Genomic DNA, 12,002 nt, shown 5'->3' on the forward strand with positions numbered 1-12,002 from the left:
GGCTGCTCCAACCTTGCTCACCATGCTGCATAGGGGCTGGCTGGGGCACAAGGGTGCTCCATTGTGGGTCTAGCCGGCAGGCAGCCTCCACACTGAAGCACCCCTGTGCCCCAACCAGCCCCATCAGAGTCTACATGTGCATTGTGGCTCACTAGATAATGCCACCACGGGATAGTATTTGTGTTTGCAAGTACTAACCTACAATGGTGTTTATCAGTTTACTATGGCCTAATAGGGCCACATGTGTAGACACTGAGATTTTACTGTGGAGCTAATGTACTCTGCAGTAAACTTCTTGTGTAGATGCATCCCTTGTGGTGTAGTGATTATAGCACAATCCTGGGGTCAGAGATGTAGATTCAAACTTCTCTGGGTGTGAGGGGCCTAGAATTAAGGTTTCTAGCTTCCTGGTTTGCTTCGCTAACTACTCAAGTTTTGGGGGCAAACCATGAGAGGATTTTTGTTCTCCTTCATCTAAAACCCATTAGTCAAGGGTTTCTTTCTGGCTATGTTTTTTTACTTGGACACAGGTATGCACTCAGAATGGGCATGAATATATATCTGCATACATACCTAGCCTACTGCACATGCTTATTTTACACGAGTATACATACTGCAGAGAAGTAGAATCTCTACTTGCATGGAAGTGCCAAAAATGTCATTAATGATGATATTGTGATCCTTATCCATACTACAGATATTACAGACCTAGACTGCCTATGCCTACAGTATTACCTTGTATTTAAACCCCGTCCCTCCCACCACCCCGCCAAAAAAAACCCCAACCAAACAAACCCACAAGTTTGCCCATATTGAGATTTGAAAACCTCATAGGACAGCACACTGAGAAACTGGTTCTTACTTTTTCACACTGATTCCCCCATATCATGCTCTATGAGAGTCTTATCCAGGGATCTTGCTTGGTGTCCAGATCCAGTTAACTATGAGATGTGGCTAAACACAGAAAAGTCTGACAGAGTAGATTCTGATGATCCGATTAAGATAGTACTTTTTGCTCATGTGTATCTAGACTTTTTGCAGTTTCTTCATTCCAAACTTTATTTTCTATACTGGAAATGCTTGACTTATTTCTAGTAATTGCCTCAAAAAAATTGAAACCCCTCCATTTACTTGGTTTAATGAGCTTATAAAGAAACTTTCAATTTGTATCGTTTTAAAACTTGTTCAATAAAACCTACACATTCGGTAGTTAGAGGACTATGGTCTACTCCCAACAGAAAATAAAATACTACCATTACTTAACAAAATGGAAAAGTTCCTTGATGATAGATACACTGATCTTCACAAGCCTCCTTATTCAGCAGAATCAAAATGATACAATTAGTTAGATTTCCCTGGGTTTTGTATGCATTGCAGATATAATCTATGGTTCTTCACAACATGATTGAAAGCATCTGGCAAAACTGTTTTCTGTTCACATGATACGACATACTTCATCAAATATGATTGTAAAACTTGAAATGTTTCAGGTCCAAGCAGTTTAAATTCTACAGCATCACTGGCAAGTTAGGGCTTACAGAGGATTATCTTGGAGAGCAAAATCAGACGTGTTTTTCTCATTATGCAATCAACCTTAATGTGGCTGAAAGCAAGGGTTATGCATAAGTTACACAAATAAGTTTGCAGTTCTGCATCTTTACTATTTATAATTTTATATTTATTTTTATTATGACTTCAGAACAACAGCCCTCTTTAGTTAGCGTGTCCTTTTTTAAGCTCCCTTGAGTGCCTTTGAACTCCTGGATTCAACAAAACTTTTTGTTTCTTGGCATCAAGAACTGGGTATGTAACAGTGGGTGCTTCTACACCAGACACTAACTGCGAAGTAGCCGAATAACACTGATCAGTAGTGTGCTGGGCAAAACCCATGCTAATATGCTACTGCACAGTCGTATTAGGCTACCACACAGTAACATCTGTAAAAACCCATGCAGCAGCACTACTGCACATTAGCATCAGTTACTGTACATTGATTTAGTACTTGGTTATCCAAGTACTAAACTTAATGCGCCGTAACTACAACACATTAATGAACGCATAGATGCACCCAGTATGACTTATGAGCCACTAATGTGATACTGAAGTCTCCTTTACATGGCTGTCTTAGGGTGTATAATGCAAGATATTTCCAGAAAAAAATAATCAAGTAAATTAATACCATTGTACAGGGCACTATGAAGATCTCATTTGGAATCTAGATACAATTCTGGTCAACCATGTTAAAAAAAGAGATTAATTCAAATGGGGAGAAAATGTAGAGAAAACCTAGCAGGATAATCAAAGAAATAGAAAGCCAATTATGTAAAGGAGACTAAAAGATCCTGCATGTTTAGTTTAGCAAGATAAAAGTTGAGAAGGGCTCTTCTCTCAGGAAATGCAATGGCAGATAACTAGAGGTGAAACTATAAGGTTCTGTGCCCTGGGTGGCAAATGTCAGTGACATCGGTGATTTGGCTGCTAGCAGCAGAGGCAGGGGTTGGGTCAAAAATGGTTGTAGCTTCTCTTCTTGTGACCCCTGTAAGTGAGTGCCTGGGACTGGTCCCCTTTTGCCCACCCTTCATTATGCTACTAAAGAAAACATTGCTCTTTCTCTAGTGCTCTCATTCCCTGACCCAATGTATCTTGAATTCTTTTTTGTACAGTGGTATAGCTTTAACAGGAGGGGTACAGAGTGCCTCCCCTATCCAAGGAGGGTTGACAACCCAATATATTTTTTTTTACTGACAACCAAAGCTGTCTACTTTTTTACTATGGCTGATGTTAAACCCCTAGATTGAATGCAACTCTTCTAAGGGGGCCTTCTAGCAGGACAGGGCCTGGCAGGAGAGTTAAATTTACATTTTGTAAACATATATCAGTAAAGCTTGCAGATTGTCCACAATTTTTTCAGGGGGGTTGGCAACCCTAAGCTTGGTTGTTAGCGAACTTTCCTGGGAGGTTGGAGATATGGATTGGAGTTCCCTCAGTCAGAGGTAACTGAACCTGGGTCTCCTTGTTCCTGGGCAAATGTTGTCAAACCTGGCTATTTTACATAAAAAGGGAAGCACTACAACACATGTTTCACCTGGAAGCTGCATTTTAAAAGAGAGAGTGAGAGAAAAAAGAGTAAGTTCTTTAAAAGAAAGGGCATAAGCCCTTATCTGCAGCAGAGGATTCAGGAATGGGGAATAAGAGTGGACACGGTTATTTTGGTAAATGTGATATCTTTTATTAGACCAACTAAATAGTTGGAAAAATTGTTCTCTGCAAGCTTTAAGGTACAGACACCCTTCTTCAGGCAGAGGGAGTGTCTGCAGTTGTTTTGTGCTCTCCTGCATAAGATAGAAGCCAGTATGCAAGAATACAGGTCGATGACATTTTGACTTCTGTTCATACTGGCTTCTATCTGATTCAGGACATAAAACAACTGCAGACTCTCCCTCTGCCTGAAGAAGGGCATTTGCACCTGAAAGCATGCAAAGAACAATTATTTCAACCTTTTAGTTGGTCTAATAAAAGATAGCACATTTACCCAAAGGACTTTGTCTACCTGTGTCCTTAGATCAACACAGCTACAATCAACACCCACAAATAAGAGTGGAAAAGATGCCTTTCCACAGCCCTGAATAAAATGCAGGATTTAAGATTTTATCTTGTCCTCTGAGTTTTCCTATTGGCTGGCTCTAAGCTAACACATGCTGGGGCGCTGACATTAGGTTGATTCCTACTGTTTTGAAGTCAAACTTTCATCAGGCACTGCTTAGGAAGCCTTGGTTCTTCTCTGAGTTCTAGTCTCTGCTCCAGAAAAGGGTTTGCATATTGGGCAGTCAGCACAGAATAGCTGATGCACAGCAAGGGCATGTTCCCATGAAGACACACATATGGTTTGCAGTGCCACAAACCTGTCTTCAGTGCCATGAGCTGCATGTGCTGCACACACAGGTGTTCATCATGCTGCTAATTTCCAGTGTGGTGGGGGTTTTTTGACACCAAGAGATCCTAGTGTCAAAAAGGCTATGCCAGAAAAAAGCAGTGTGGCACACGTGGCAGCAGCGTGTGCCATAAGAAACCACAGCCTGGCCAGCCAGAACCATGCTCTGGCTGCTGGCCAGGCTCCACATGCCTGGATCACCACTGCTGGAGCCTTGGAAAGCCCCCAGGACCCTAGGTAAATCTGCTGGGGGCCAGTTCAGCTTGCTGGCCTCAGCCTCCCCTACCCCACCCAGGGCAACTTGCCATGTACCAGAGCACATATGCAGGGGCGTTCCTTGGAACAACTAGTAGTGGCACAACTATGTGCTGCTGCTATTTGTCCCCGGGGAACATGCATGCCCACTCATGGGAATGTGCCCCAAGAGTCTTTCCTAATTTTCCTCATGGCAACTTGTTTGTTTCTCCATACCATAAACATTAGGCATCGCAATGCTTAAGTACACACCTTTTCTCTAGACCATAGTCCCTAATTTCAATTTATTAAGGGAAAATGGTAATGTTTTACTAGAGAACTTGAGAGGTTGTGAGCAGACTTGTGTGTGAGGGAAGGCTCACTAGAACTAATCAGGTATTCTGAAACAAAAACAAAAGCTCATAAAATCTCTGAAACTTATTTTATCCATGAAAGCCAAAAAGTCTCCAACTTTTCAGAGGCACATTTATATACCAGAGCCTGGCACTACCAGAACTTCTTTAATTTTATAAGGAGTTTAACAGCCTGGTTCACTGTTGGTGACTGAGTTCGTTGGTCTCCATATTTTCAGATGAACTTTCAGATTTATCTCTAAAACTATTTTTACAATAAATCAAATTTACCTTTCAGAAAGTAAGTGCTTTTCTGGATACTACTCATAGGCTGCATCTACACGAGAGACTGACTATTCAGTTCTTACTGCACAGTTATTTGGTACTTGTTTACTAAATGAATGCACAATAACTCAAGATACTGCACAGTAGCTCCAGTGAACACTTTTTTTTTAATGCTACTGCGCAGTAGCATTATATCACAGTTTTTACCACACAACACTACTGAGTATAAGGCTACTGCACAGTCAGCATCTCATGTAGATAGGCCATAGGGTGCATCTACACATGGCATTAAGACGATATGATAAACTCTGGCACAGCTTGCAATGGAGTCAACTGCTTCTTGGTGCAATATTTGCAGGTGTGCCCAGGACCGCAGCACTTTGGGCATTTATACACATACCTTTATGTCCTGCGACATGCTAGAGATCTGATGGGTCGAAACAGACTCTATTAACTGAGTCTGCTTCATATGCAAGCTGATGCACACTGTGCTGCACCGCGTGCAGTTATATAAGTGGCAAAATACACATCAGCATGCAGAAGAAGATAGCAGTGCACTTTTGAACTAAAACACCTCTGATGTGTTTTAGTTCAAAAGAGTGCCACCACAATTTTTTCAGTGCTGATGCATATTTCACCGCTTATACAATTGTATGCGCTGCAGCTCCAGGTACTTTTAAAAGCACCCAGCATTGAGGTGCAAGTATGTGTATAAATGCCCTTTGAGCTGGGGTGGAGCAGCCCAGGGCTTGAAGGAGACCCAGGGGATCAGCCCCAGGCTCTGGGCAGTGGAGGATCTGGCTGGAGCATGAGGGTGCTAAAGTGTGGGGCTAGGCAGCAGGCAGACCTCGCACTTAAGCACCCTCGTGGCCCAGCCAGTCCCTGTCACCATCCACACATGAGTTTCAGAGGCGTAATTTACTCTGTCATAGGATAGTATTGTCGTATGACACAGTTAATTAATTTACTGCAGCCTAAAACCAGTGTATGTGTAGACAGTGATGTTTTAGTGCAGAACTAATTAGTCAACTCTGCAGTAAAGTGCACATGTAAATCCACCCATAGTTTTTCCCTGTTCTTAATCAATTTTCAAAATATTATCTTGATGTATCTCTGGAACACCAATACATTTAATGTATGAAGAAATACCAGGCTCCTGTTTTGAGCAGTGCATGCTGCCCCTGCATTCGTGGCTCCACTTTTTTTTTGCGTGGGTTTTTTTGACCCCTGGTTATCCAGGGGTCAACCCCCTCTCCTGGGCTGCTATCTTGCAGCATGGAGATCAGATCACCAAATGCTACACAGCCACACTCATCTGGACACAGCCTCTATGTTCATCTTGTGAATCATGTGTGCCTAGCTAACAGTGCTAACATTGTGTGGCACCCCACAAGACTCTTGAAAGGATCTCAAGGCACTCCAGGGTGTTATGACACCCTGGTTGAGAATCATTGTAAAAAGGAAATAAAACTCTTTTGAAAAGAAGCATGTTCTTTGAGGTCTGAAGGCCCTTCCTGAAATCCATTCCTGATTCATTTTCTGAGCCATATTTCAAAGATCAGTGTTAACTTAAGATGTCCCGTGTCAAAGATCAAAGCTGCATTTTTTTTTCTACCCAAGTCCTATGCATCTAAAGCAGTGGTTCTCAACCTTTTTTGTACCAGGACCCATTTGTAAACATTGATGGCCAGTCCCAACCCAGTGCCCCTCACTCCTGACCCACTGGCCCCAGGACCCAGCCCCACAGTGTGTGAGGTAGGTGTGTGGGGCAGCAGGGGCAGTGTATGGGGTATAGGGAACTGCAAGCAAGCCCTTGCAGGCTGGAACTCTGCCAGCCTGCAAGGGAAAAACCAGTTTCCCACATTTTTCTCCTTTAAAAGGGAATCCATTTTAAAATTTTGTTGATCCATTTTTAAAATTTGTTTGCAACACTTTCATATATTCTTGTGACCCAGTTTTGGGTCGTGACCCACGGGGTGAGAAATGCTGGACTTCCTCCCTCCATATTCTCTATCATGATCTTTAAGGACAGCTGAGAGGGACCTCTTGCATCTGTACCCTCTGTGCACTAAGTTTTCTTAGCCAAAAACATGTGGAAAATCATTTTGCTCCTCAGCTCTGGAACTTCCTCACTCTTGGGGTCTGCCAGAACCCAAGCCTGGCTATCTTTCAGAAGTAGTATAAGACCTTTTTATTTCAGCAGGTTTTTAGCAGGTGGGGTTAATTTCTGGTTGTTTTTTAGGACATTGTTTTATTATTGTATCTGTTTTTTATTGTAAGTCACCCTGGGAGCATCCGAACAAATGTGCATGTACGTTTCCCTGGGGACAAATAGCCATGGCACATAGTAGCCACAGAAGTGGTTATCGGGCAGCAAGGAGCCTGGCCAGCAGATGGAGCATGGCTCTGGCTGGCCAGGCTCTGGTTTCAGGCAGTGCACACTGCCAACATGTGTGCCACCCCACTTTTTTCTGGCGTGGGGTTTTTTTTGATACTGGGATCTCCTGGTGTCAAACCCCCTTCCCCCTCCCCCTCACTCCTCCGCACTATAAATTAGCAGTGTGGGGAACATCTGCCTGTATGGCATGTACAGTGTGCAGCACCATAGATGGGTCTCCAGTGTCATATACCACATGTGCGTGTTCATCTGAATGCACGCTCTTAATATTTTTGGAGAGAGCAGCAGAAAAATCTAATAAATAAATATATAATACTGGTGTGAATGCTTAGCTTAAGATGGTTAGGAATTGGGTGGGGTTCTCTTTTTATTTAGATTTTTTGCAGGTTTTTTTTTTCCAAATTGGGAGTGTGTAGGAGGGAGGGAAGGACAGAGATTAAAAAAAGAAGAAGATTCTGTTGTTTAGAAAGTTACATGGAAGTTTCAAAATAAGTATTGTGACATCCAAATACTTTAGCCACTCTCGATGTTATACTTTCATTTAAATTATGGAAGTGTCTTAACTTCATAGTCAAGAGCGAAAAAAAAGAAAAAAATAGTAATAACATTGTAAAAGTCTTAGAAAGTTTGACTGTAATATTTTTTTTTATCTGACCAAGAAAATATGTGGCAAATATCAGTTCCCCCATAGTGAATATGTGCATTAAAATTGCTAATCAGTCAGAAGACAGCTAAATATGGGTCATTTCAGCAGTTGCTGAATATTTTATATTTCTGCTTTCTTGTTTTAGGCTTCCTTTATATCACTTTAAATGTTACATACTTTCAGCTCACCAGAAGATAGCCTGTTAGTAAAAGAAATGTTTTAATTATTTGCCTTTCTATTATTTATGGTCCTTAAGCTCAGATTTTGACCAAGTGTTCTTTTTTCTAAAATTCTGAATTAAGATAAAATAGATTTATATAGGCTCACATTCTTTGCTGAAGTGAGTGAGTGCAACTTTATAAAAGTCAATAGAGCCATCACCGTTTCCTTCTTTGCAGAGCTGCATTTTACCAACAGTCTCAGTCTGGAGACACGCCAATTATAGTCTCAGCCTCATTGCACCACCTTAAATATCCTCTTGCTTCTGAGCCCGATTGTGTCTACTTTCCATCATTGTTTTCTTGATTTATGCAATATGTTACAGAACTCTGCTTTCCTTAATACACAAATCAGTTTTCTTTGCATGTATCACCTAAGAGGGAGGGCTGGTTGGAAATTTTTGATAAAAGTGACGTTTATTGAAAAATAGAAAACAGCCAGGTTACTCAACTGATAAATCAAATGACCTACATCAATTTACACTACCTGAGGATCCAGTTCTAAATGTATTTTGAATTAATCACTCCATTTTCTAGTTTACACATTCTGCTAATAATTCATAGTCTCCCTGCTTATGACTAGATTAGCAAATTACATCTCAATAATAAACATTCTATTTCTCCCATTAATCATTGACAGACAGGAGGGGGTTCATTCCCTTTCAGTTGCACTTATACATGGAAAGTATTCATTTCTAAACAAGCCCCCATTTCACAACAATTTCATTCAAGATCTGATGAGACTGTCCTTGGATGCTATATAATCCAACACAGACGTGGCATTTTGGAAACTTTCACAATACCTGCCAGGCTTAATTCTTCATCTGCCAGTGGCAGCTACCTTGACTATCTGTTTCTTAAGGACATTCTTTGATGCTTGCCTTGATCTACTAAGAGCTGAACCAAATAGAGGGCTTCAGTATAGAAACAGGAAGCAGAAGTCAATCTAATGCTGAGAATAAAGTTTAAGGTCATTATCAATGAATCAATGCTATGGTTCCTTTCCCACACTATGCTCTGCAATCTTACTATTTTCTTCTGGTGGTGTTCATCTAATAATATGATTTTTGACTCAGTAAATTCAGCTGCAGTCTGCTTTTACACTTGTTAATTGTGTTTAACTAAACTCTTTGATGACCCAATTTGCAAGTAGAGTCTTCACTGCAGAATTCATGCATGATCATGCTCACAGACACCAGATTTGATGACAGCAACTTGTGGGGAAAAATAAAAAAAGACAATGTTAGGCTTCTGCTTGAGGGATCACCAGATGACATCAACATTGCTATTAATATAACCCAGTATATAACCTTGCTTTTGAGAAGAAAATTAATGAGGAAGAGGTAATAAAGCAATTCTGGCACTACGTGGACTTGACTTTGGTTTAAAACTATAGATTTTGTTAACTGCTGCTGAATGACCTGGTGTTACCAATAGGTAATTATTATTATTATTATTATTATTATTGTTCTGGTTGTTGCTGCTTGTATACTGCCATACATTTGTGAACTTTTCTCATATAGGATGGTTTAGATGGGGGTAATTCTCCCTTGGACAGGGCTTTGGACACATGACATCCTGAGGTCCCTTCTAATATTATTTTACTATGAGGACCTTGCCACACAGTACCTTTTTCACTTATCTGCTGTAGTGCCCGCTGGGTAGGAGCAGTGTGCTAGTATTTAAAACCATTCAGAAAACTTCCTCTATGACAGACTGTGACTTCCTAATCATTGAACAACTTTTCACTTAGAGAGGACACTGCACCTGTGTTCTTTGGCCTTCATTCCCTCCTGATTTGTTTCAAGAGTTTAATTTAAGGTCTTGATTTTAATAGTTAAGGCTTATAGATGGGATTTTCAAAGAGTAAAGGTAGAATTCTATTTCTTTCTCATCAATTAAGTGCCAGTTTTTAAATCATCTACGTGACACTTTTGGCATTCACATACAGGAAGGAATTCCATTCCTGGACATGTAGACAATTGAAAGAAGGCCCTCTGATGTTTTAGCCCCAGAATCTGAGAGTTTAAGGCACTTGTTTATGAGGTCAAAGACTATACTTCTGGCTCAGAGGAGTGGAGAGCCTGAGTCTTTTTGATTTTCTAGTGTAACACATAAACCCCCACGCCACTGGTCAGGGATTATGCAGAGATGTCTCCATGGGTGACTGGTACCTCCTGAGTCAGGGGAGGCATGTACCACACCTCCCCAGCGGCCAGTCAGCGGCCAGGGGGGGAAGCGTGAGCAGGGCACCTGGAAGTGCCAGCAGCGCTTCTCCTGGTGCCCCCACTTCCCAGCCATCACTCACATGGGAGGCACTGGAGCTCCTGCCTGTCCCCCTCCCATTGCCTAAGCAGGGAGTGCTGGCTGCGAGGGGGTGCACCAGCGCTCTCAGGGGGTGCATGTGTACCCCCGTGCACCCTCGACGTGTCGCCACTGCCTGTGTCCAGTGTTTCTTTTGAAGTTGGCAGCAATGAGTGGCATGTATATGAGGCCAGGGGGAAGGGAGCAAAGCAGAGGGTGTGTTCACCTTAGTGTATTAGGTCCTGTCCTGGAAGACAAGGGGCCCTGGGTTTTCTGCTGGAGCCTTGTCCCAAGTAAGGTAGAATCTTTCCCACTTTTTTCCAGTGACTATATTAAATTCAAGGGGCAAAGGCTCAGCTTCAAAAGGAGTACCAGCTGTTTAGGACTGGCTAATGTGGTGTGGTGGCTAAAGCACAGTCGCTGAAACCCAGGTTCAAACCCTTTCTAGGCAAGCCTCAATCCCGCTTCCCAGGGGAGGGCCCTAATCAATTCCTGGGGGCAAAATGGGACTCTTCTCCTCCTCCTCCTCTTTCAGAGTCTAACACCTGATAGTTATGCCTTTCAGGCCATAGATGCTGCTAGTACTACTCATCCATAATGGGTGTGTACACAGAGTGGGAAGCCTACTGCATATGCCCAGTCTGTGTGTACATGTAGCTGTCTGTATGTGTGTGCTTGCATGTCCAGGAATAGCATTTCCTATCTGTGAATAAGTGCCAAAAATGCCATTTAGATGCCCACCCTAATGGTTTAAACCATGCCTATACCACCTCCCAGCTGAACCCAGGACTACTTTGAGAAGCCAGCCCTGAGCACTCTTCCCCATCTGTGCACATGCTCAGCTGGTAGGTAGTGTAGACAGAACAAAGGGGCCCTGAGCGCCTGCCTCGGTGCCATTTTCAGAGTGTCTCAGGAAAGGCTCGTGGTGGCACTGAGCCATGCACTCAGAAGTCTAGCAGGTTGCTTGACTTGGCCTGATTGCCAGACAGAGAAGGACCAGGCAAGCTGCTTCTTTCTTAGGAGTGGCCCTGGGGCTTGGCAGCCAGACAGTAGAGCTCCAGGTGCAAACAGGGCATTAACTCCTGCAGAGTTGGATTTGCAAGAGATGGGGGTGGGGGAGGAAAAAAAACCAAACCAGAACAAGTTTTGGGCACCATGTTCCTCAGGAAGGGACCTCGACTATGGCACCAGGTGCCCCTTTGCTGTACCCAAACCCCACTGCATGCACCTTCAGTTTCGGGGGGGGAGAAGGGAGCTGGCTGGCAGGGAGCAACCTCTCCCCCGAGCGAAAGCGGGTACGAATATGAGTATGAAGCGCTGCCACTTGGAAACCTTCGGTCTCAAACGTCTCGGCTGACTGGCCAGGAGCCAGGAGGCTGCACGGGGAGGATCTCGCTCCGCGGAGCACTGGCGGGCCCTTCCCCGGGGGCAGCGCCGCACGCCCCGACTAGGGGCGAGGTCTGAGCCGGGTGTTGCAAGGGCCAGAGGCAAGCGCTGACGACGGGGCGTGCCCGGGCAGCGCGGCCCGGCGGAGGGGCGATTAGGGAGCGGTGCGGGGCCATCCCCCAGCCCGGCACGTGGGTCTGGACCGGCAGAGGCGGCTCCGAGCCTCGGCGCTGGGGTGACAGAGGAC

Source organism: Alligator sinensis, unplaced genomic scaffold (assembly GCF_000455745.1).
Source record: "Alligator sinensis unplaced genomic scaffold, ASM45574v1 scaffold437_1, whole genome shotgun sequence".
In the NCBI taxonomy this organism is placed as follows: domain Eukaryota; kingdom Metazoa; phylum Chordata; order Crocodylia; family Alligatoridae; genus Alligator; species Alligator sinensis.